At 44.9% G+C, this 26,046-nt stretch overlaps 1 long non-coding RNA gene across 4 annotated transcripts in view; it reads left to right on the top strand.

Annotated features, from left to right (window-relative positions):
- The window catches only part of LOC114852596 (uncharacterized), a 136,050-nt gene that overhangs the window by 74,962 nt on the left and 35,042 nt on the right, over nt 1–26,046 (top strand). Inside the window, exon 5 of one of the 4 annotated variants that reach the window (XR_008694101.1) lies at nt 22,804–22,853. The exons of 2 other annotated variants lie outside the window; for them this stretch is intronic. This is a non-coding gene — a long non-coding RNA (uncharacterized LOC114852596). Of the gene's footprint in view, nt 1–15,905; nt 16,250–22,803; nt 22,854–26,046 lie in introns of those variants that run through there. One more of the 4 variants, XR_008694098.1, reaches the window with a different exon arrangement.

Genomic DNA, 26,046 nt, shown 5'->3' with positions numbered 1-26,046 from the left:
AGGGATCTGTTTTTGTTAATCCATTAAGGGAAGACTGTCTCTGTGCACAGAGGTCAAACCTTCAAGTAGGGGACTGAATTTCTGTGCAATCACAGCGCGCTGAAGTGAGAATGTGAAGTAGAAAGGTGGAATAAAACATGCACAAGTAGAACACAATGAACATGATAATTATGCTAAATTATAAAGTGTTGCTGACATCTGTCACCCCAGAATTTCTTTCAACAAATGAAGGGAAATAAACAGAGAACATTCCTCTGTTGTGCAGGAGTGTAATCCTCTTGCCTCCCTGTGCTCTTTTCTTTTCTACTGACAATGATAATTACAGTTTTTGTTGGACAGCTTTCAAGGATTTATCTCCTTTTTGTATTAATGACTTTCTGAAGGTTTTAAATCCAAAAAGTTTAATTTGCTGGTTCTGTGTAACCATTGTAAGTTTTCAATTTTGCCCACTTTTGTTTGAAATACCTTTAAGTTGTTCTGTGACATTCTTCTTGATGTTCCGTCGTGAAAATATTCCCGCAGTCGCAGCTGCTCCTCTCGTATAGAGAGCGTTTTAGTTTTTGATGAAACACGGCAGAGTCCTTTATGTTTGCCCTGGGGTAAATGTGTTTGTGCAGCTAAATGGGTCCAATTGAAAACCCACTTAACAACTGATTCAAAATACATACTTTGTAATTTCCCCCTAGAACAGCAGATGTGAACTGTCACCTCGGTCGGCACCAGAACAGCGCTTGTCTCCTGTTTTTGATCGCGTGTTGAATTAGTTCGTCTCAGGTGCAGCAGCCACTCATTACCGCTGGTTCATGAGCACCTCAGAACCCATTCTTGTCCTTTGCTAATGCGAGGATCTGTGGAAGCACCTGCAACCTTGACGTCTGCAGCTCTGTAGCCTCTCGATTTCCACCCAAACCACCAAGAGTCACACAAGCAACATTTGGGAACATGAAAGTAAATAGTGCTGTTGTTCTTGTCAACAGGCCTCCATCCCAAACCCATTAAAAGTACTCTGCTCTCCTACCCCTTTATTAGCAACACTCACTTGCCAAAACAACCACTGAACTGTGGGTTGAAGCATCTCGTACAAACCAAAGAAAAAAACCATTAAAGTCTAACAAGCCATCTGGGTTTAAATCAAAGCAAACTCCCTGCCACTAAACCTAGTTGGGTCGGCTTTTCAAAAATGTTCTCCATGTTGCAATTTCAGGACAATGACTGACAGACCACAGAGCGTATCCCCTCATTCAAAGCTTAGGCCTCATAACCAGGCTGGGTTTTAATCTGACCGAGCCACCTGTGAGCCTCGTCAGAACTTGAGCCCACGGGGGCAGAGCTGGGCTTCATTACTATGTCGCTGGTTCTGGCCCAGTTCTCTCTGCTCTATCTCTCCGCCTCTCTGTTCTTCAGTACCTTGCAGGCATGCTACAGAAATGAGAGCCGGCTGCTTGGTCCTCCACATCACTCCATGGCCGCAATTTGTCATTTTTCACAGGCGTTGAAGCCTTTTATGAAACGAAATGAGTTTCCCTAAAATGAAGCGCCACAAAAGCTCCGTGATTAATTTGCTTGTTAGGCTATTGCAGCTGTCACCTGTGGAAGACATCTGGACAGCAGATTGACTAATGCCAGCAGTAGGGCTGAAACACGGCGCTCGCTCTCTCATAACCCACCCTACAGTCAGCCTTTCAGTGAGCTTTTAAAAGCACTGCTCACTGTTTGAAATAGCCACTTTCTGAGGGGCAATTAATAAGCATTACTCGTGATTGACATGGTAATTAGTTGCATTAATGTGGTCATAAGAGGCTTTGTATGCAGTGAACTGTTGAAGGGTGGGCAGTAGACATTAGGAAATGGGAAATAGGCACTGTGACCTCACTTAAAAAATTATTGTCCATTTGATTATCACCACTTTTTTGACAGTAATTTTGTCTCAAATGGCACCGCCATTAACAAAAGTAACAAAAGTATAATTTCAGCTTTCAGATTATGCACCACTCAGTCGTGTGAATCATTTAAATCTTTTATTATCAGTGGAGCGGAGTTTTTATTATGTTTTTTTTCGAGAATGCCGTCATTATACATTGCTAATGCCTGCTGTGTTGGTGCAAATGCATTCTGGCACCAGGGAGGGTTCTCAGGTATACGAAGGCAAAAATCTGCTTTTTTCAGCTTTTTGTGCCTCATATTAAAGCATTTTGCACGAGAGACACATTCGCTGTCTAATTCAATCTACAAACAACAAAGTAAATCTTAAATAATTGTTTAGGTTTATTGAGGGGCCGTTATAGAATAGAATGGAGTGTGGCTCATCAAAGGATGCAGAGGTACCTGTGAAGCGGCTCAAGGTTGGCTTCTACCCCGCGGAGCATCAGCCCTCGCTGTGCAGCTCCGTGCACGTTTCAGCCACGTGCTGCTGACTAATTCACTTTTATCTTTATCTTCTAGTTCGACAATCTCGCAAACCAGTACAGTGTTCGTTCAAAAGTGTTTATCCAGCCGACTGTGATCTGGCACGCTGTACCTGTCCAGAACAAAATGGCAACGGGCCAGAGTAAAGAAGCAGCGGCTGATAAGAAAAGCTGAAAACTTTTAAAATGAGACAGAACCAAAGCGAGGCTAAAGGAAATCAATGAATACTGAACGCACTGTGTATATGGCAGTTGGCAGATAAAGACATTATGGGATGCACTTTTGCTCCGTTGCTCCTAAAGTGTTTGTGGGCAATTGTTTACAGTTGCTGTAAGTACTTGATAAGCTACAATTGCAACGGCACCTCCGATGTGCAAGGCCATGCTGATCCACACGAATTACTGAGTAGCTTTTAAAGCAGTTAGCGGTTTAATTGACTCATCCAGTCCGCTTTCCTCTGCTAATGCTAATGTGTTCCTAGCAGCGTACCTGCTAAAATATTGTGTAAAATGGTAGCAGGCCACTTGAAGAATGGAAAACCAAACATCTGACTCCTTACGAAGCGCCCTCCTCCAACGTCATCGAACTCGTAGAATTCTCTCAAACACTTGATGATGACGGGGTTAATACAGCGAACTCAAAAGCTTCCATTTCCTCTGTTTGATGGAAGAGGTCTCATGGCTCGTTGCTGTACCCAGAGTTGTGTAATGGTGAGCGCGGGCTTATTTTTTAATTATTGAGGAATTAGAGGGTAGCGCTGGTTTATTTGTGTATCCTGTGTTCTAATGAAACATCTCTTAGCATTTTGAGGCTTTGTTGGCATAACTGGTGCTCAGTAAATCTACAAACACAAGATTCACAGGCTAGAGATCTGACCAGGCTGTGGCACTGGACGGATCCTATCGTATTACTGTAAGCAATGTTTCTGTTCATATAACTATGAAATTCCTAAGAGGGAACATATGAAGGGCTGCGCTGCTCTAACAATAAACAGCATCACTGAGACCAGAAGGCCTTAAACACAATTCAACTGGACAATTGGCACATTGAGCTGTTTGTATTCCGAACCCCACCATTCAACATTACAGTAATGGACGTTGCATTAATTAGCATTTTCTTCTGAACTCTGTGTAAATCTCACTAAATATGAGTGGAACTCTGTCTTTGAGGGGGTTGGATGTACAGTAGATGGTAGTTCTTCATGTCTCCCTTCAAAGAATGCACTTTACAGTAATTCTTAGCAGGCCTCGAATGTTCAGACTGGAAAACGTGTCTAAATAACGTGTAGTCAGAGCAGTCGGCATGCATACTAATGAACCTTTGATGTTGATGGACATTAATCTCCCACAATGCAAAATGCAAGTAAATTAAAGAGCTGTTCAAAGCTGCAAAACTTTAAATTGTTTTTCAGTGGTGGTGGTAAAATGGGTCCAAAGTAGCCGCTTTGTAGACTACTACCTGTAAAAACATCCAGTATAACCATCATAATTCACATGTATGTAAATTGTCTACCCTTAAATGAATGTGTAATTTACATGTACACATTCAGTGTATAGGGGAATGACATGAGGGCATCGAGTGCCACTTGTATAAGCTGTTTTTAGCAGTCAGAGTGTATGGTTGCTTTAATGTAGATGAGAGGGTTCGGCATTAACGCATAATTACAGTGACAGGAGTGAGTGAGTCACCTGCGATGAAACCCGCCACTGTTTGTTTTGCTCAGGTCCAGTTGTAGGAAGCACACAAATCCGCACAGGTTTTCCCCGTGCTAGTTAAGATAGGAGAAAAAACCCATACAATCAGTATATAATGACCTTACCACGGCAGTTCTCGCGAATGCCACGCTGCAAGGGGAATGAAGGGCATTGCTCAGTGAAAATGCACTTAACTCCTTCGCTCAACTTCTGCCGCATCCTCGTAGCTGCAGCCTCAAAGTCGTTTCAGACAGAACTGACAGACTAATCTCGCCCCTCCCAGGCACTCAGGGAAATGACGCCTCCTCCTAAGACTTCAGATCCCAGCCTCGCTGCCTCTCTCCGTCCCAATATCTCTCATCTCGTAACGGCACAACCAGAAACACAAACGCGCCGTGGCGCATTGCCGTGACGCCGCTGTTTTTTAAGATCAAGTGCCCTGCCACATAAAAGCAGCGTTTCCAGCCGGAAACGCACACGGGCGGACGCGAGCGCGAGCAGGCGGACGCACACTGTGCCACAATGGCTGTCGCAGGGCTATTTCAATAATTCCCAGCATGTATGTTTAATGGTGAGGGCCCAACAGGAAATGATCGGCAAATGAAACGAAGCAGCGGGTTATTACGTACCACTGTGGTGTCAGCCCGGGCCTCCCCACCATTAATTTTATTGTAACTCATTTTTGCAGCCAGAGTGGAGCAGGATTTAATGTTTCCATTCCCCACTCCTGTTCTGCATGACAAATTGTTTTAATAAACATATACTGGGTCATAATAAAGTAATAATAATCCTACCAGTCACCTTATATCACTGCAGTTAAATTTTCCCATAAGCCAACACTGGTTACAATGACAATTACATGGTAGCCAATCCTCAGCAAGGCAAACACAATGGGCAGATTTAATATAGTTTGTAAATATGATTAGTGTGCTGACACGTTATTGGAGTCTAGTATTTACATTTCTCTTCGGGCCTTTTTACAGTACAGGATCAGCATTAAAGCTCCTGCTCTCTTTCCTTCCTGTTCTCTTTCTCCGAGCAGAATGTTTCCCCTCGCTCCCCTTCACAACTTAATGAAAAACATTGTTGACCGTTAATATTCCACGGATCAATCACCATTTTTAATTTTGCGGATAAATGTGCTATTGTGAAACCTTCAAAGGTCTCCCCCACCTGTGCGTGTCTGTGTGTGTGTGTGTGTGTGTGTGTGTGTGTGTGTGTGTGTGTGTGTGTGTGTGTGTGTGTGTGTGTGTGTGTGTGTGTGTGCTGGTGTGTGTTTTCTTTTTTTGTGCTGTGTGTCAGAGGTTTGGTTTGAGACTGAAAGGGGAGAGAGCGTGTTCGTGTACAGTAATGGCTCATGGTTATTTGCAGGGGCAATTTTATGCTACATTTCAATTATTGCCTAAATTTGTTTTTAGCTTTTAGCTCCTGAAGTCATTTCTTCCTCTTTCAATTTAGCCGAGACACAAACATTTACACTGCTCACTCCACATCAGCTCGCGCCTGTTTGTTTTTTAAGTACGGGGGCGTTGCAGCAACCTTTTGAACCTGCAAATAAGACATGTAACATTTGTACGAGCTGGAAAGACGGTTTAAAGACATTATGGTAGATCATAGTAAATGTGGGTTTTGCACATGAGTGTGCGTCTGCTTTTTGTTTATAACTTTTGGGTCAGATGTGTAGTTTGACTTCTGCAGCAGAGACAGAGATTTCATTAGTTTCAGTGGCGTCCTTGCGTCCACGGGCAAAGACGAGCTCATCTTGGTGTTTACTGTACACTTGCTATATAAACGTAGACTTTGTCTGTTTGTTTCTGTGTATATATTATGTTTTGTGTGTTTTTGTGTGATACTCCTATATTTGTCGAACGTCCCCTGTGACACTGTTTGCAGGCTCTGGAGCGCTCACGCGTCGGGTTGTATACGTTTTCATCTTGTGCTCTGTTTGCTGTTGATGAACGTTTCTGAATAATTTGATGCGGTTCAGTCTCGCACATGACCAGACATTAAAAGTACCTTTTGCGTTTGCAGTCATTACGTGCAGCGCTGGCTGGTAGCAGGCCTCACCAATCCTCCTGTGGCCCGACGGGAGTCGGTCCTTCTGGCTGTGAGTCGGCTGTGAACAGCTTATTAAGGACCTATGCAACATGGCGTGGATGACGAACATGGTTGTTTGTGACATTGGGTTGATGTGGTTCTTCCAATTATTCAATGCTCTTTAAAATGCAGCAACATGAGAAAGTGCTAATTATTTAGCGTTGTTCGCCAAATGGAAACAGCCATTCAGAACCAGTCTACAAACCTCTCTACAGTTAAATGCAGTTCTTACAACTGATTCAAATGCTTCAGATCCACATTAAAAGTAACAACAAGTAGCTTCTGTAACATACAGTAGTTGAGTTTGCTTTGGCCTTAGCTGTTGACCACCAGCTTGAAGCATTACATGAACATTGTGTGCTTCCTGTTCTGCCAACCTGTGAATGCAGCAATAAGCAGCTAATCGCTCACAGTCATACGTCTATTGTGTCACTGAGATATGAGAAATAATCAGCACGCTCCTTTGTGAGACCAACATGTGGTTGACATATTGATCCACATCAACCTTGCGTGGACGTCGTTGCTCAGTAACAGCGTTGTCTTGCTTCCTTCACGCTGCTGAAAGCCTGAATGCAGTTTGGGGCCCGTCGCTACACTGGATGCTGCTGTTTGTTAAGATGCCTAAAAACATACATTTAATGTCTGTCAAAGGCATTCACGTCAGTTATGACTGTCAGGGGCGAAGGGAGCATGATGTCGAGGATGCTTAAAATCTCTCAGTTGGGATTTTATGATGACAAACAACAATGTCCTGCCCTTGTTTTTAATGTCTGATCTGAATATGGTTGTTCTTCAACGTTACGGAACCCATTGCTGTACTTTTGTCTGAAGTTGCCATGCAGCCGATGCGCGGTGGTCTGATCCTCTGTGAAGTCGAGGGCCGGAGTCTGCCTTGTGTTGTGCGTAGGCCTGCCTGTCACAGCTCAAAGCAACACCATTAATTGTTGTCAAGCGTCAATCCGCGTCTGCTGGACACCCTCAGCAATCGCATCGAGAGAACAAAAAGAATCTCTAGCCCTCGTCTATCATCCAAATGGGAGCCTTTTCTGACTCACTCCTGCTGGTAGCCTTTAGTAGCCTCAATTTACCCGCACACATACCGCCGAGCCATCCAAAAACCAGAGTGACATGAAAGGGCTCTCTTCCACCACATACATGCCATTGACAGTTGAATGAAATATTTATTTATGAAATCTAAAAACATGTATTCACCCTTGACACTAGATTTCTGGGAACATTGACTTCTGAAGCACCTCACCGCCACCAGAGCCTGGCCCTCCAGTGAGTCAATTATGATGGCTTAAAGGAATGTCTGCCTCTCTCTTCAAGTGTCTACTTGGCCCTAATTTTTCATCTCAGAGTCTTTTCATCTGATTCCTTGCTGAAAACATGAAAACAGTCGAGGCCAGTTCTTTTTAACCTGCACACAAAACTGGAGTCAAGATTGACATATGGGGATTTTTGATGTAGTCACTTCGGGGCCGATTTCTCCTCCGCTTCTCGGCGGGCGGATTACGCTCGGATTCATCCACGCCGCGATCACGTGATCCCAAATCTCATCCAGATGCAAAGTCTGGCGTCCTCCAGAAGGTGCTGATTGTTTCAGGTCTCATAGTGTGTGTTGCTGAGATTATTTGTCCCACAGGTCTGATCCAATTTTTACTAACTGTGATAACATTTGAGTTGGCGCCGGCGGTTTGCGCTCTCGTCACCAAGACCTTCAAAAAGGACACAGAACCTTTACAAATGAATTCATATTCCTGTAATTGTATTTCATGCTGGATACCCTGTGCTGAGTTGGCTTCCATTTGTTTTTACTTTGCAGTTTTTGAAAGAAGGAAAAAAGTGTCATTTGGGGAAGCATGATTACCATCTCAAGCTATTTTTCAATGATTTGTCATGTGGTGTACAGTACGTGGAAGCATGCAGAGGCTGGCCACATTTTTCTTCGCAGTACGTACTGGAGGGGGTGTATGTCAGAGACTTGATGGGTGATTTCAAATGGTCAGATATTGGATTTCTGACAGAAACTAATGTTTGGTTTGTGGTATTTGTGAAATAAATATGTGTGGGATTTTTCCTGACGCTAATTTGTCAGTTACTTCTTTCCCGAGAAGCCGCTTTGCTCTGGGTTTTGATGTGGTCATTACCGGGAAACAAGCGCGACTTGGTCTCATTTATCAGCAAACATGAAACAGGAGACAAGATTATTGTCGACTGCGCGGCCCTCTAGCATTGGGTGTCCGGCTCCATGGATGACAGCGCGGCTCGTGTCGACCGCTCGTCCCTTTCACACGGGCGGCGGCGCCCAGGCAGCGAACGCGGCGACACCAGGTGCCGCGGCCCCCTCTCGATCGGAGGCCAGGAAATCAGAGGCCTGTCCCAGCTTCCGCCCGCAGCATTGAGATCCTCTGCATGAAATTACCCAGTTCTTTCATTAGAGTCAGAATAAACTCAACGCTTCCCATTTAATCTGCAGGACTTTAAACTCAGCATCTTGACATTCATGAAAAGAAGCTAAGGAGAGCGGCTTTAGAGACCTCCCTGAAGGGCAGGCATGAAGAGAGGCAACCAGAGATGGTAATGTAGCTGTGTGAGCGGGTGGGGTGGGGCGGAGGTGGGGGTGGGGGGGTGCAGAGGTACTTGAGGCAGTGAAGAACTCATTTCAGACCCAATCCTAACCCTCTCAGTCACTCAGTCATCTCTCCTTACAACTCAATACTAAGGACCTGTGTGTCTCTCTGTCTGACACTCTGTGTAACTCTTCATTATCCTCCAGCCAAATTCAACACAGCCCCCCCCCCCCCCCCCCCCCCCCCCCCACTGCACCGCGGTGCAGCGGTGAGGGGCCCTCTTTGTCAGCCCAGAGTCAAACAAGCTGCCCACGCCCTGTGCTTTCCTACATGGCTGGAATGTTTTTCTGTTAGTTTAAGTCTCATCTCAACTAATTAATATTTTTGCTTATAGCTGCTGTAGTCCCCGTGGGAGGCCCCTTAATTAATCATTTATAAATCTACACAGCCTCCCAGTTTATTAGTCTCTGCCTTTGGCGTTGGCTGACTGCATTGGGAAACCGCAAATGATTAGTTACAGGAATGAAAGCTCTTTTTTTTCCCCTTCTCTCCCTCCCTTGTTTGCAACTGATTAGGGCCTCACACAGAGGTATTTCCACAGCCCTACTCTGCACTTTAATTCATTCGGAGCACCTGACACATTATTCACTCTCCCACCTCTCTGATCCTCTGCCTATTGTTTGAACCAATGTTTTTCCTCAGCCGCGTCGAGGCATGGCCATCAGTTAAGGCTCGCTCGCAGCTCGGTCAAAACAAAAGCCACGGCACCAAACATGGAAGAGGGGAATTACAAGTGAATGAGCTCACTCAACCACGGGCTGAGCCTGACTTGGGTCGCCGCCGCGACGGGGTGATTTCTGGTCATCCTTCTGGGATCAGGTTGAGGGCAGGACTGGTGACGAGAGCAAAAGGCATTGGCAATTAATTCCTTAGAGCGTTAGACTTGGAGCCATGTCACCCTGCTAAAGCTGTCAGGCATTTATTGGAAAAAGAGGCAATATTTCCATCAGTTTAACTGAAAAGTAAATTAATTGAATCAACTGAAAGCAGCGTGGGCGGTTTTCATAATGTCTGTGCACTCTCAGGAAAGAACTCCTCGTGCAACAGGGTTCCTTCATTCAATTAGACCGCCGCTGGCTGGCTCACACTGGCCTCGCTCTGCTCAACATTCCACCTTATCACTGCCTTTTTATCCCTTTTATCATCAAAGTGACTGCACTTTACTTTGGCATATAGGTAAAAGCTGGAAAAAGCCTCCTAGAGAGATGGACTAATTATGTTATAAGAGTCGCACTGCGCTGCCTCCACCACCGCGGGCTGATGCTAATGCCGAAATGACGTCGGAGTGGATCTTCAGCCCTAAACCACATTGGGAAGGAAATATGGAAACATGTTTAATATAATACCCCAGAAATTCCGTGGTTTGATTAGCACTTTTTGCCTTAACTCTCCGTCAAACGCGTCCTATCTAGCACCCAGCTCGCCGGACAACGTGGGGCTCATCACAGAGTTATTTGTTAATCAGCACAGCAGCACACTTCTCTCGCCAGATAACCACAGGCAGGAAAACATAATCATACAAGAGTGCGGGAAGAAGCGAGGGAGTGGGGCTTCACAGGCAAGGTAATTACATTTGCATCGTATACATAGTGACAGCAAATATGGGGCTGTTTTTGTCTGCACCACGACCAATTACTTTTATTGAAATGTGTTACAGTTTCCCTTTTTTCCAAATAGTGATGGATCTATTACCGGTGCCCAGGACACTAACTGGATCATGGGAAGGGACTGTGAGCAGTTCCTTGAACATTGAATGCGTTCATGATTCAGGGTGTGACGATACCTTCAGCTCAGGACGAGAGGAGAAGCGATATTCAGGTCGAGACGAGACGCCGGCGCTCATCCGTGCCAAACTGCACGACCTTCATTTGACAAGGTCATGACCTTAGTAACTAATGCTGTTGGTGCGTGTCCTCACATACAGTAGTTTAGCTGGCATTACATTTATCATAAATGATATGTTCTTTTCTCTAAGCTGAGTGGACTCGAGGCTGCTGCTGAAGTGTTTTCATTACAGTGAGCGTTTCGCCATCTTCTAATTATTGCGTCCCCATCTTCTAATACAACCTTGTTTGCACCGGGACCTTTTGCTGCACTAAACCACTGAGTCATCTCCTGTTCTGCCCCTGACCTAAACAAAAATTGCTTTTTGTTTGTGATCATCCAAATGCAGCCGTCCTCAGTTCCTTTTGTAATTTCATCCATTCAGCTCCTTCGGCGCTTACTCTCTCATAAGTCGCCGTGCTCTCTGCCTTTTGTGTGCGCAAGGCTGAGTGAGGAGTGGAAAAAGAGCAGGCGCACCGCGAGAATGAAATGTTTAATTTGGGTGTTTTGGCCTTGTTATATCAGATGATTATGCACTTAACTGCTGTGTGTCTGTTCAAGGCCGTGGCGTGATAGGTAACTGAAACACACAGACGCCGCTGCTGCTGGGGAAGAGATTTGGGCGTGTGTTTAGGTTTTTTCAGAAAACAGTAGATACAGCAGCACAAACTAATCGAACTGGATGAATTCAAATTAGCATGTGGCACGAAGTCTAAAATGATGATCTTGTCTTTCTAATACATATTTTATTATTGTTTTGATATGTCATTTTTTGATCTGACCCATATTTAAAGATGTGTTTAGGTTTACTCACATTTGTTTGAGTTGTGATAGTGGACTTCAAAGCTATACTGTAATAACTCAAAATAACTAAGAAATATCATATTGTTTTCAGTTGAGGAGTGAGGTGGAGCCTTAGGGCAGATCTTCTGTTCTTGCATATTCCAAACACGTTGTGTAGACTTCAGCACACAACCAGAATAACTAAAAGCAATTTCCATCATGGCGCTGTTTCTTTGTATATTTTTACTCACCTTTTTTACTCCATTTCACTGTCGCTTTGTTGAACACCCAAATTAAACAGGTGAAATATTGAAATCTGTTTCATGAAGGATGCTTCTTGTTGCCTTTGATTTGTTCCTGCAATAATGGAACTCTTATCACTTCTGCGAGCTATTTGGTTGTGAAATTGCTGCACCGCAGCCCTGACACATAAGAAGCCATGATGTGTTATGGAGGAGATATACTGTAGCATGTGCGACGGCGCTGTCGTTCTCAGACTGATAGTAATAGACCTGGAGTCTCTTTTATAATATGAGTTCATCATCACAAGACTAAAACGTAATTGCCATGATGGGCAACTGGATTAGTGGTGGGATTCTCAACCAAACACAAGCTGCTGGCACAGTGAGAGATAGGATAGTACCACTGGCACAGAAGAAATGTTATTAAGCTATAGGATGCAATTATGATTGTGATCATAATTTATGATCCAAGAATGTGCAAATGTGTAATAGAAATAGTTTAGTACAAAATGTTTGCAAATAATAAATAGAAAATAAAGACTTTCAGTAGGACTAACACAGACTTGCAGGGATGGTTCAGTCCTGCTACTGTGGCAGCCGCCGTATCTGGTATTCACATATTAAATTACTAAAGCACAAAATTCTACAAGTACAATACAGCAGTGTTGTTTGGAGCCGACAACAGAGAGGATTATGGTGTGAATACCTTTGCACAATACTGATCACAGCATCATTAGGCAGGGTCGTTTTTAGGCGTGAGGCAATCGAGCTAGGCGTTCGCCTAGGGCACAAACAGCTGGAGGAAGGAAATTAATTCCAGGCAGTTTCTCTACTTTCAAGTCTGCCTCTGCCGTCTAATGCTACTATTAAATTGGTTAGAATAAAAATGCAACTGCTGACTCTGCACTATAAACCTTTGATAGTGGGAGATGGCTGCAGACAGATACTTCTCACTGTCCGGGTTGATGCTCACCAACGCATGGTTCGCCTGACGGTTGTTGCCTCCTTTTCTGTTGCCATCGCCTGTTTATCCGGGACAGTTTTTTTTCTCAAATTACTCTTACTGGGTCAAGTTCTCCTCCCAGGTTTGTTTCCAGTTCCCTGCTGTTGACTGAGGCTGTGCAGTTGCACACATCCCACTATGACAGTCCACACTAGGATGTGTGAATCACCCTTTGCCAACTCCCTGCCCTGAGACCAATTTGCCTTAGGAGACCCAACCTGGATGTATCTTCCAGCAGCCCAGCTCCCAGGATGACGCGTGTTAAGTTTGCAATTCTCGGAAGGGGGAGAGATTTGCTCTGGCTTTAATACATGAAGGCCACCTTTGCTTCAGGCACAACCTGTTTATTTACATTTGGCCAAACCTTCACCAGCCTGCAGACGGAACGCATCCAGTGCCTGCTGTGACAGTTCATGAGCTGATGTACAGTAGGAAAGAACAATATATTGGTTAGCTGCAGCTAAGCTCAGCTGTTTGACCATTTGATCAGCATTATGTTTCGTTAAGAGACGACATGTTATTCATCTAATCAATTTCCGGAAGACACGTTTACTTTGTAAAGCACAGTTTTGTCCATTGCTGGTGTAAAAGCGCTGATTAGCGCAGCTTGTGCGACTACAGTTGTTTTACATATGTAAGACTGTATGCGCTCTTTTTTTAGAGTATTAGATCTGAAGACCCAAAATTAGATCACTGATGCAGTAATCCCGCTCTTTGAGATCAACTTCTGTTAAAAAAAACAAATGGCTAATTATAATAACTGCAATCTGAAGTTTGCTGTGAAACTAAATAAGGCTTCAAGAGGAGCGGCTTCTAATATTAAGCTGCTGTAGTTCTTTTGTCTGTCTCTGGTGTATAATTTGAGTGTTTGCATAATCAACAATGCAGATGAATTACAAACCCTGTCATTTCCGTCCTCTCTCATTCCACCGCCTCACATGGAAGCGGCGCTTGTTTGGAGGCTTTTCGCGACAGAAGGCGCCGTTCCTGGAGCTGCTGCGCCGCGCGCCTGCGAAAGTGAGGGGGATTGCTAGTGACTAGTGTGTGTTTGTGTCTAAAACAAAGCTTAACGGCATTAGTCACACAGGCATCAGTATACCAGTGGTCTTCAGCAGATAGAAGAAGAAGAAGAAGAAGGAAAGAGAGCGGAGAGAGAGGTTTGAGCAGCGGGCAAGTCATTCCTCATGGCTGATGGTTAAGGAGAAAAGACGGAGAAACTTTAAAGCTTGGGATTTGTGATAGAATGTCCAGTGCAGTCATCCTAATCTGCTCTAATAGAATCCTGATTTCTTTCACTTAGGGATGAGAGTCCCTTTGATATAGTGCTCAGGCGTCATCTGGGGATGTGGTCACTTCTGACAGGACAGGAAAAAAACACTACTAGTGACTATAGTTTGTTAAAGCCTTTGCAGTATGAAAGAGGAAGGGTTTTTGTAACGACTTGTAGACTTTCTAATATATTTTTGAGGCTGTGAAAGACATACACATTAAATTCACAGTTATATGCATCCTAAATAGTCACTTCAGCCCTTACTGTGCATAAGCACCGCTCAGCTTTCTCTGTAGCGCGCTGATATCTGACCTGTCCAGTAAATTCAGGGGCTCGGCCGCGTTATCAGCCTCCATCGACCGAAGCCGTGTCATCAGCTGCGTTGCAATAACAGACGACTAAAGATTCCGCTCCCTTAAATATGTCGGCACCTCTAACGCCGTCACGCGGTACGTCAGCATGGGAGATGAATCAATATTTGAGATGGCTACTAAATTATGCATTTAAAAGGACGCTGGAGCTAGTTTGCAGTGAGAGCTTCTACGTGTAAAGCGAGGCCCCGTTCGGCGGGACCTTCAGTGATTTTTGTGGCCGACCATTACAGTAAAATCAGACCATTTGGATAATGGCTTCCTATTAGTGACCTTGGCTGAGAGAATCACAGCTGATCTACATCTAAACTAATGCACTCGGTCCTCACAAGGACAAAGATTTTTGGTTTAGAACCTGGCACCTCCCCAGATAGAGGCATCGGTTCATGGTGACGTCTAGACACACACACACACACACACACACACACACACACACACACACACACACACACACACACACACACACACACACACACACACACAGTGTCAGTGAACAGTGAGAGGGCAGCAAATCACCCTCTGACACCGGAGGAAGAGCGAGAGCCTAGTAACCTTGTAAAAGACAATCGCTGGGGCCACAAATTAAATGAAATGGCTAATAAAATTACTTGGCATACTGCACACTTAATGAGAAACAGGCATGTCCCAACTTTAATGCTATTTACCCACCTGACTAAAGTAAAACACCGATTTGGCACCTATGTTCAGATTGAACTGGAAAATGACTTGCTAATCTGTTTAGGTATTTGGAGTAATTGGGTCTGGTGCCAGTGTGGGGGATTTCCTTGACTGTTGAAAGTCTCTGCTACTAGTCCATTCCCAGCTCCTTGGTATAATTACTCTGACAGAGCTGTGGCCACAGGGCCTGTGAGCAGGGCTGCTTTTTAAACTGTAAATTATGAAGGATTAGCATTTATGAATTTTAAATCAGGACTGTGGTAGGAGACACTAAAGCTGCTTAGTGATTGCAAACGGCAGCGTCTAAGCAGTCGGCTCCACACCCTTCACTCTCCAAGCTGTTCCCCGCGTGCATATGTGTGCCTGTTTATTCAAATGGAGCCGCGCGTAAACACGAGGCGCTCACACTGGACTCCCGGCATTTCCGTAAAGCGAACGGGGATCTGACATCTTAACATCAGCCCCGTCCGCGGCCCACAGTGGGAGCGCGCGTCAGCGTGGGCGCGGAGGCGACCGTGGGTGTGTTTGCCCACTCACGCGGGGCGCATCTCGACTGTCACTCCTTCTCAGGCGGAGGTTCTGCTCTTTACTGGCTTGTCACACTATGCAGAATATCCAATGGGTGATTATGTTAATGTGGGACTTGATCCATGTTAAATTATGCGTAATGGATTGATGTGGCACAAAGTCATCAATTAGACAGATATCAGCGGCAAAAAGTGTGACACAGCGTAAAGTTCGCTTTTTTTCTGTTTGTGTTTGACAGAGGGGCAGTGAATGCTGGCTTCAGGATGACGCGCACACACACACACACACACACACACACACACACACCACCTCGGAAACAGTGTGTTTGTGTTCGCCTGTCTGTGGGAGTTGACCTTGCTTTGTTTCACATTTACAGTCGTGGTGCTCCCCTCCCGAGGTGCGAGTCTACGACTGGCGTGTGGTGATATTCAGCAGCCTGTGGACGGGACTCCACCAGAGGCCCCATATCACACCTCCAGGAACCGCTGGCACCAGGGTCAGCGAGCCACGACCCCAAGCCGGTGGTGCTAACTGGTTTAGCCAGGTGGCGGTAGCGTGTAGGGGCGGGTGGGTTGAGCAATAAAAAACACCCATGCGCTGATGAACCCCGAGGTTCAGGGCAACACCTTGGGCCTGCCAGGCTTTCACACACACTCCTCCCAGAAAACGCCTGATAGCTCCAAGCGTCTCCTGTGTTTTACCACTTCTTTTTTTTTTTTTTCGTCAGCTTGGCCCTGTCTCTCTGAAAACAGCTCAGCACAGGCTCTTCCCTCAGGGAGCAATTTTCTGGAAATTTAAAATGCCCTTTAAACTGGTCTAAATTAACAGCTAAAGACCTCCCCAAACAGCAGGAGTTCTGTGACCAAGTGGAAATACAATATTCCTTCTAAGTCTTCTGTAGTGGATGGAGCCAGATCACAGGTTTATATATAATGTAGAGCATCATAAATATCACAAATAAGTAGAAAATAATAAATGAATACTGAACATTTGTGAAAGGACTATGTACCTCCGTAAGAAGACGATGCTTCACATGGTCCAAGGTGACAGCAAAATCACTTCTGTGTGGTTTAGATCTCTTTGTGCTCATGGTCCATTTTACCTCCAAGGCTCCATTTGGTATATATATATATAAATATATATATTACAAAGTGCCATGTGATGGTTTTGTAGCTTTGACCAAGAAAGGGGTCTTCTCTCACTCACACTCTGAAGCATAAGTGGACACGTCGTATTGATTTTCTTTCAAGCCAGATTGCATTGATTGCTGCAAATATGGCAGACGAATCCAGCTGGCCGCGTGTTCTCTGGGACAAAGTGAAGGGGCCGACAGGGAGCTGGGGATGCGCGTGTCACAGCAGGGGGCCAGGCTTCATTACACCAGCTAAGAGCCCAGTGGTCTGACATAACCCAAACCCTGACCCCCACCCCGTCCTCTCCATCCTCTACTTACCCCCAAATAAAAGGAGAGAGCTTTTTAATTATTTATCAATAGCGTGCACTCATCATGGATCAATCAGTGTGAATGGTTTTTAAACATAATGAAGGAGTCTGCTCCAATGGACCTGGGAAAATTGATCGTGATCTTCGCCATTATGCCTTAAGTAAAGATGAGCTGTGGTGACAGCGGTATTGGTAATTTGGGGTTTGGGCAGGGATGAAGTGGAGCACCCCAGGAGCTCTCCTCAGCCTCAACACAAGTGTACTTCAGTAAAGGCAAACAGTGTCTGAGCTGAGAGGCCATCTCATGCGCCGCCATTAATCAAGCTCTTAAACAGGACACCTCATCTTATCATCACATCGCAGCGCACTTGCAGAGGAGGGCAGGCCTCTTCCTCGGGCCAGAAGCACCAGACACCTCCTCAGAGAACACTTCTCCTAGCAAATTACACAGGCCCTCACCACTCCCAAGGTTTAGTAAAGCTTGATTCATTGTACTTCTAAGGCCTCGGCATGAACCTAAGCAACCTTAACTTTCCCCCCTCTGCCTCCATATTTCTCTCCGGGTGCATCATGTCAAGCAGAGTGAGAAACTATTCCGTCTGGAATTATTAGCCAGAGACACACAATGCCATCTCATTTCATACCACCACCTTCAATCACCAGGACTTCTCTGTCGCAGGCGCAGTAAATACATATAACATGCGATTTGGAAGTCAATTAATGCCCGGTGATCAATTGCTACGCCAGATTTTTTATTTTTTTTTCAATTAGAAAAACGTCACCCGCCGTTCACGTACACTTCCGTCCGTTCGGGATTTGCTATTAAACACTACGATATTGAATTCAGAAGATTGTTTGTGAGGGAACAAGCCAACATAAAGCAGGACAGTATAATGAGATTCTTATTTCAACCATTTTTTTTTGCTGAGGGTGGAATTGGATTATAGGGGACTTATTTGTATGTGATATTGAGGACTGCAAAATAAATTCACACCTATTCAAATTGAAATCAGACCTAGGTGAATCAGATAATCCTTTTTAAGATAGTATGAACTGACAGTCCAAGCCCACACACTGGAAAGAAATAATCTATGCCTAACAAAACAGATATACTGTATAGCCCACCTTGCCAAAAGCTTTCCACCATTTTTTCACAAATATTTACCAGTCAAGTATGTGCTTGTGTTTTTTCTCTCCTAAAGGCATAAACAGTTGCATCCATATTCATTGGGAATTTGAGCCTGTCTTCCAATCATCATGTCACAAAGAGTCTTAGCAAAAGCGCCTTCCCAATAGCTCGGTTTGTCGCAGGATCAGGAAACCTGATTTTGTTTTGAATCCTGCAGTCTTTTGAGACGTCAGGCTGTATCAGCGAGCAAGCCTGTGATGGCAGCGGTTATACAGCATGGCGGCTCCAGCTGCTCATGAATCTTTTTGAAATGGCTTATTTCTGAGGGAGTGTTGAGACGTAAGCCTGAAAGAAGGACAAGGTTTAGTGTGAAGATGAGCAGTGGGTAGCTGCTGCGCGGATGTGATGTGCTGGTGGTGGTGTCAGTGGTTTCTTGGTGAGACGGTGAGAGGCTCTAATGTGAGAAGGGATGAAGACGAGAGAAAGGAGAGGGTGGTGTTGCTGGTGGTGGTGGGCGGCTGGCTTGTAATGCAACCTTGACGTGAACCCAAACGAGATGGGAGCTTCAGACACATTTCTCCCGATGCTGCTGGCATTCATATGAGCAGCTTAGTGCTTTATCTCCCCACTGCCTGGAAGCAAGTGGGCCTGCAGCGCGGCGTCCACTCTGGGACCGTCTGCACCGCGCGCTGGGGGTCAGGTGGTGTGGGGCCGTGTCTGCTGCACTGAGCTCGGAGCTAATGAAGACTCTTCTCTCTTCATCTCCGCCCTCTGAGTCCTGCCGGCTCCCCTGCAGATAAACAAGCCGGTGTGTCGGGGAGCACGTGTGGACATATTGTAAAGGCTGGGCCTTTTATATGTGATGGTCTCTTTCCCGTTTCTTGAGCCAGACCTCTGTATGTTGCGCGGCGTGTTGAGTTTTGCAGAGCAGCCCACTCCCGATTATTTGTCCACCAAGAGTTTGCCTGTAAACACATGCAGGAGGATGTTGTCTGAGAGTTTAAACATCACAGCCCTGGTCCTTATTAATATTTCAGTTTCTGTGTCTGTAACAGGTCCTCCCAGTTCTCCACCTAGCGCTGCCCTCCTTTCCTTTGTTTCATTTCGCCCCCTCCGCCTCATTCACCAGCACTTTCTCTTAAAATGACTATTGTATACAACACGTTTTCATTGCCAAGCGCATTTTGCGGCGCGCTCTTATCATGCTCTCGTATTAGCAGCGTCCCGTGCCAACGCAAAATCTCTCCACTGAAACCACCAGCTCCAATTTATGAGAAATACATTTATTTGTTTTATTGCAAGGAATTGGATGGGAAGTTTGTCGCCTGGACTTAGCATAGAGACTGCAGAGGGGGAGAACAGCTAACCTCACACTGGCTACCACCTACCGTCCTGTGTAACTCTCCATGACACTTTAGACCTCATTTTTTATAATGGGTCACTGGTTGAAATGGGCTGCTAAGCATCTTTTACCTTTAAACTGACCCAAACTGGCTGTTTTCACAGTACCTCATGTTTGGATACAGGAAACTCCCTGTCCTGGTTGACTGTATAATTAAATTGCAAATAGCTTTCTGCAAAATGTTGAACTGCTCCTTTAAGGGGAAACAGAAAGTTATCCTACGAAAGGCTACGACTACGGCTCATCGGCTCGGATGCTGCAAGGGATCCTCTGGAGTGAAAACCTTGTTCTTCTCCCAGTGTGAAGTAGCCGGCAAACACTGACAGAGAGAAAGTTATTTGGGTTGTAATGAGTGACCTTTCCATGAAGCAGCAAACATGCATTTTATGCCAGGGCATAAATAGTTGAGCTACATAACAATTAAGGTAACCTTTCTGTTTGAATAAGAGGCAATTGCTCAGAGAACTGAAATAACATGAATGATAAATTATTTTTGTAACCTAGTGCACAGACAGTGAGGAATAAGCAACATCCAAGTGGGGGAGGGAGTAGTAGTGCCTTGTCTCAATTGTAAATCCCAGTTATAATGCCTCGTTAAAAAGATTTGGGAAGGCGAAACAGAAGCAGACACCGTCTCTCTTTCTTAAAGGTAGACAGGTCTCAGTGGGATTCATTAATGTGTGTCCCGGTGGTAGTCTTCCTCTTACAGCACAATCGCCTGGGTTAGCACCAATCCTGAAATTACACCTAATTGGACAATTACTCAAACTCAGAAACCTCCTGCAATAAGCCAACAAGGCCCCTAATAAACACCTTGTCTTCTAATAAAAACAAGGAAGTCATTTGCGTCACCCAAGAGGCCCAGTTTTTTTTTATCTGTGCTAAATTTATTTTTTAAAATAATTGCATGTGCTGTGAATGCGAATGTTGAAAAGGGAGCCGAGAGAAAGGGGGGAAGAAAGTGTGTGTCACGGGGAAAGAAAGAAAGACAGCCACGCAAACCCTACCTTAGGCTTAGTGTTGCAGTCTGTTCTCCTGGGGGAAAGCTCATTTGTTCCACAGATAAGCTCACTGCACACTGCATTACTGTAATATTATTGCTGTCATGCCACAATGAAATAATTACTGTTTTGTCTTTCTTTCAGCCAACCAAGCCCACCTCATTGCTTCTGCTTTGACCCCACCCCCACATTCATTGGCCAGAGACATAATTCCTCCACTTCTGAAATATTAATTAAGCAATGACAGCGATAATAGATTTCTTCTAGCTCTGTCCACCATCCAGGTCATGGTGCGCCATTCGAGCACAGTTACTGTCTTTTCGGGTTAAAGAAATAGTTCCACACGTGTTGAAATATCGTAGACATATTTTTATTTAAATTTTTGCCAAAGATTGCATGAAAAGCTTGACACATCCTGTATACTACTGTATACTGTACAGGTCACCAGGTTTCTGGGGTCTCCTGGTTGTTTGACCTTTACACCGATTTGACGTCAAGGTGCTAACAGCCTCCTATCATTTTTATCTTTCAGTTTTAGTCCAGATGAAACTAACAAAATTATATTCTTTTGTATTTGGTTCCCTCTCTTAACCTAATATACCCCACTATGCAGTGTGACGTCAGTAATAAACATATAGTAGATTTGTCACCTTTCTGGCAGCTTTAACTTATCTTGTAAATGTAAAGTGAATGGCAGAGATGCTGTACTGTATTGAATTAGACCGTACGTATGAACCTAATAGTGACTAGTAAGTGGATTTCTACTTTCACTGCCTCCACTCATGCCTCCATTTGCGGTACTTCTCTTGAAAGAGTCTTACAGTCAAACATATTTCTGTAAATGTGATTATGTCATATTTCTGTGACTGTAAGGCCGAGTTCAACCTCTACACGCTCGGCTTCATGGGTGAACCCGCCTGTCCCCGCTCTGACCTTTCTGTGATGTGCAGCACTCAGGAAAGTTTTCACATCTTGCTCCCAACATTAGACAAACAGACAGATGAATAAATAATCATAGTTGACCTCTCACAGTCAGGGACAACGGTCTAACACCTCCGCTGGCAAGGGTTCACCGAAATGCCACTCGCCCGCCGTCGGAGATGAAGGGGGGGGTAACAACAGGATGCAGGGATGAGAACCCACAAGAGGTGGACAGTGACAAATGGTGTGGAAAAAACAACACAGGCAGCCGTCTGAAAGGAAGACAAGAGTAATACTCACAAATAATTAACTGGGTAAATATTGGAGAGCAGACTGACTAATTACTTCACACGTCTCACTGCGCTCTCATTATTGTTGCTGCCGCAGTTAACCCTTTCCCACAAGGCGTGGCGGTGCAGTAGACTCTTTACAGGAACGTGACTGAATCCCGTCCCCTCAGTATTTCTGTTCATTCATGCAGCTGCTAAGTGGAGAGAGGAGCAAATCCTGGGAACATTAAAGCCAAAGACAGGCTGCTTGTTTTGTTCTGTGCAGTTTTAGCTTATTAGCAGCAAATCGTCTACGAGAATTACTAATTATATAACTTGAATCTTTTAAGTCTGCGGCACAAAGAAAACATAATTAAGCAATAATTAGGATGTATCAGTCAACGCTGTGCCTTTTCTGGACCAGTGCTTTACAATGAAACAATGGCATAACTTGTTTGTGTGCAGCAACTCAGTCCGGCTGATGCCAGGCATCGACGGTGCACCAGCTCACACAGCTCGTCCACTCCGCTTTTAACCACGTCTCCGTCTTCCTCAGCGGAGAGAGTTTGCTCAGTTGTCATGGAGACGGCTCAGAATTAATCCTAATGATTCTCGAACCACAACAAAGTTGGCGGGCCATCCGGAGCCGGGCTAATGATGTCTTCGTCTCCAGTGATTAGTAGCTGAATAAGAACTAGACTTTTCAGTTGCAATGCACAACATGCACTGAGTCTCCAGTTTATTATGTGCAGTACTGATAGTAGTCAGTCGAATGCATCTGTGCTGCAGTGACGCCTCCCTTCATCAAGGTTACGGTGTTTAGTTATTGAAACTGTGGCCTTAATTCAATGACGGCTAGACGTAGGAGGCGCTATGAGCTTCGTCCTGCAAACATAAAAGGGTTGAGCTGTGTAATAATCCATATGTTGGCCTAACATAACCATCGGAACAGCTTCAACGCACGAACAAACCTGTCCTGTGTATTATGTTGCCCAGGTTTCTTCCTTTTCCACAAAGCACAGCAAGCACAAAGCACAAGACACAACATTACAGCCAGTCAACAGCATTTGACTCTCCAAAAACTCATTTTGTGCGTCTTGTTGCTTTAGGACTAGAGGGTGGGGAACACGAGCTGTTTGTACCTCTCATCTTACATCGGAGTTCCAGCCGACAGTCCTCAGGTAAACTGGTGAATCTGCTCACACAAGGACGTTTCTCCAATAATCTGCAAGGCGGTGGTTAATGACAGCAGCTGTGAGGCAGGCATGCACCACTTCCAAGCTGATTTAAGTTTAACGAGCCACTCTAGAGTACTATTGATTCAAATCTATATTTGACAGGATTCACTGTGAGCATATATTAAATGGATAAGAACACCTCTTGGACACTCCGAGAGCTTTGCGAAATGGAAAAGAAGGCATTAAGCAAAGATAGGGTGTCTTTTGTTGAGTGATCAGAATTACGCCGGTGGGGAGCGCGTAATGGATGAGCCTCCATGTTATATCTTGTTTTTGACATATTACTCCAAACAGAACAAAAAGTAAACATATTGCATGGGTGTTAAAATGGTGGATAATATCCTTTAAGACAATAGGTGAGGAAAAGTTAAAAGATATTGATTTACTTACTGGGTTGGAATAAACTATTTAAGGCTGCATCATATAGCGTGAAATACAAATAGTACAACACAAACGAAAGGCAAACATAAACTTCTCACCCACATACAGTCTGACAGGAGCTTATTTCTCAGAAAAAGTGCAAATGTGGATCATTTATGCCGTAATACAGTTAAAGAGAAGAAGAAGGTCGTGTCATGTAGTAGCCTGCAGGAGACAGGATCCATGTGGAGGTCGGTATAAATTCATACGGCGATCGGTTAAATAGATCAATATTGTCTCTCCACTCGCCTGTACGTTATCTCCTCCGTTTTCTTTCTTGGGCTTGATTCACCGTACAAGGCGGTGGAGATCATTGCTCACATTTGTGCGTCTCGCTGGTCAAGCACCTCAAAAAAGCCTGGCTCAATAAGGGCTAGCGAGCGGTGTTTACTGTTCTGATGTATTAACGTTAACATTTACACAGTATAACAATGTTTTCACGAGGTGAACAGTGTGGGCCGACCTCCAGCAGCAGCACTGTATGCAGCGTTCCGGGAAACACGTACATGTAATGCACCTCTACTGACAGCGGTGTTTGAGAAGCTGCTCATGTCATCATATCAACTTCAAAAAGATGAATATTTATATTCTTTTTGCTTGTTGGAAGGCTTTCGTGTAATTAGCAGCAACTATAAGAAGCAGATTTGAAGGAGCACTTAGAGAAATTGCAGACATGGGTCAATAATGTAAGCAGTAGAACGTATATGCAGTGAGCGGCACCTGAAGCCTGCAGTAACCTGCGTAAAACAAGAGAAGCTTTGCATTATGTATTTTTGCATGGCAAGAGCTGCACAATCCCCATGACTGAGCGCGGCGGCTGAGGTGCGGAGTGAGGAGCAGGAACATGGTAATTGTCTGTTCTGTATCTCGGCTTTTTATGATCTTTAAACCGTATTTTTTACTTTTCTTCACGGTAAGCTGTGTGAAATGAAATTAAAACTGTCGGCTTGATTAGATGCATTGCTGAAGTGAGGATAACAAATGTTTTCAAAATCCGCGATGAGTTGGAATCTGTTTTCCCCACCAACCCAACTGACAGCTTCCTAATGCTGCCACATTAAAGTGGTTTTCCAGCGCGTGTGATGCAGCTTTAACTAGGTCCCAGGGGCATTGTTAGTTATCATTGCCTACTGCTGGAGTGAGCCCCGGTGAAAGCAATTTTAGCTTTCCTCCCAATCAGTGGTACAACATGAGAGATGGCCAACGAGAACAAACGGCCCGGCTCACCACTTCCCACCGCTGATCTTATCAGAAATGCTGCTCCTGTCCCGAAAGGGCTTACTAACGCAACAACCCACCCCCTGCCTTAAAAAGACATGAGATGGTTGGCCCCAGGCCCTCCCAATTCATGCAGATATCTGTAAATTAGACTCATAGAGACAGACCAAAACGTCCTCTGAGGGTATTAGACGTGAGCACTTATGCCGCGGAAAACGTGAGCGGCTTGCTGGGAGTGCAGAGGGTATGATCAAAATACATGAAAACGCCATCATGAAGTCCCACCACAGCCGAGGGTTTACGCGCTGCTATTTTGGCCTGTTGAGCGTGTTTGGCGAAGGCGTCGATACCTCGCGTTCGTACCTGCGGGCAAGGTAAATTTAAATCAGAGGCTATTCTTTTTCTCCCCGCTGCCTGCGATGTATTTATTTTCCCCGAGAAGCCGCCGCCGCCGCCGCCGGGTGGCGTTTCGTCCTGCCACATCCACGGCACCGGCGATTCCTCATAATCATGGCGTTCGTGGCAATTACCTCCGCTAACGCTAATGCTAATGTACCAAAGCCGCTGAGGAAGAGCTACGGACGCTGCCCGTCTTCAAGTGTTGTGTGTTTCAGGCTGTGAGGGAGCGCGGGAGAACCACGCCACTGTCAAAACAACCAATTTCTCTGGTTCTCTGAACTGAATCCAAATGTGAAGGAATCAATTAATCTTAGTGAGGACAGTCCTTTATGTGTGCTATCCAGCAGCAGGCAGGTAGGCAGCGGACAGACCACCGCTGATGTCCACAACAGCACCTTCTGTTTTAATCTTGCAGTGCGTTTACCACAAACTGTGATTATAATATGTTTATGTAAAACACAAGTGTTTAGATCAATTCTAACAGAAGCTGCTTGTGTTATCATAGCATTGTAATGCAGGTGTGGGTCTGTGGCGTATGAGGATGCTTCAGGGTTTATTTATTGTTTGTTGTTATTAAGCATTTATTATGAAGTTTTACAAAATGTAGTAAAGAATTGGGCCAAACAGTAAAAACACAGACAAACAGTTGCCAGATATTTATGTGTCTCACATACAGTAGGTCAGTACAAGTCATCAAGAACCACTGTTTGCCCGAATAGAGGGATTCCCAAAATCACCAGACCTAAAACCTTCGCAAAATGGTCGATGTAAAGATAAGCTACGACATAAAACAGCAATAATCCAATAATCTGTGCTCTACGCGTGTTGACAATGATGGAAACAAAACCACTCTGGTGCCTTCATGGTGAATAAAGCTCTAATTACTTCTCCCTCACCCGCCACGGCTTTTATAGACCCCGTACATCTCCACCGCGGCTTGGTTCCTCCACTTCCTCTGTCCAGAGTGCTGGTGATTTCACTAATATCAGATGTCAGATAGCCCAGGTGGAGGAGAAAGAGAGTGGTCTCCGAGACAGGCTGAGTTATGTGGCTGTCTGCCGTCTTATTACCAGCCCA

Source organism: Betta splendens, chromosome 3, assembly GCF_900634795.4.
Source record: "Betta splendens chromosome 3, fBetSpl5.4, whole genome shotgun sequence".
Classification (NCBI taxonomy): domain Eukaryota; kingdom Metazoa; phylum Chordata; class Actinopteri; order Anabantiformes; family Osphronemidae; genus Betta; species Betta splendens.
The sequence above is the reverse complement of the archived record's forward strand: the minus strand, read 5'-3'. Positions and strand labels throughout refer to the sequence as shown.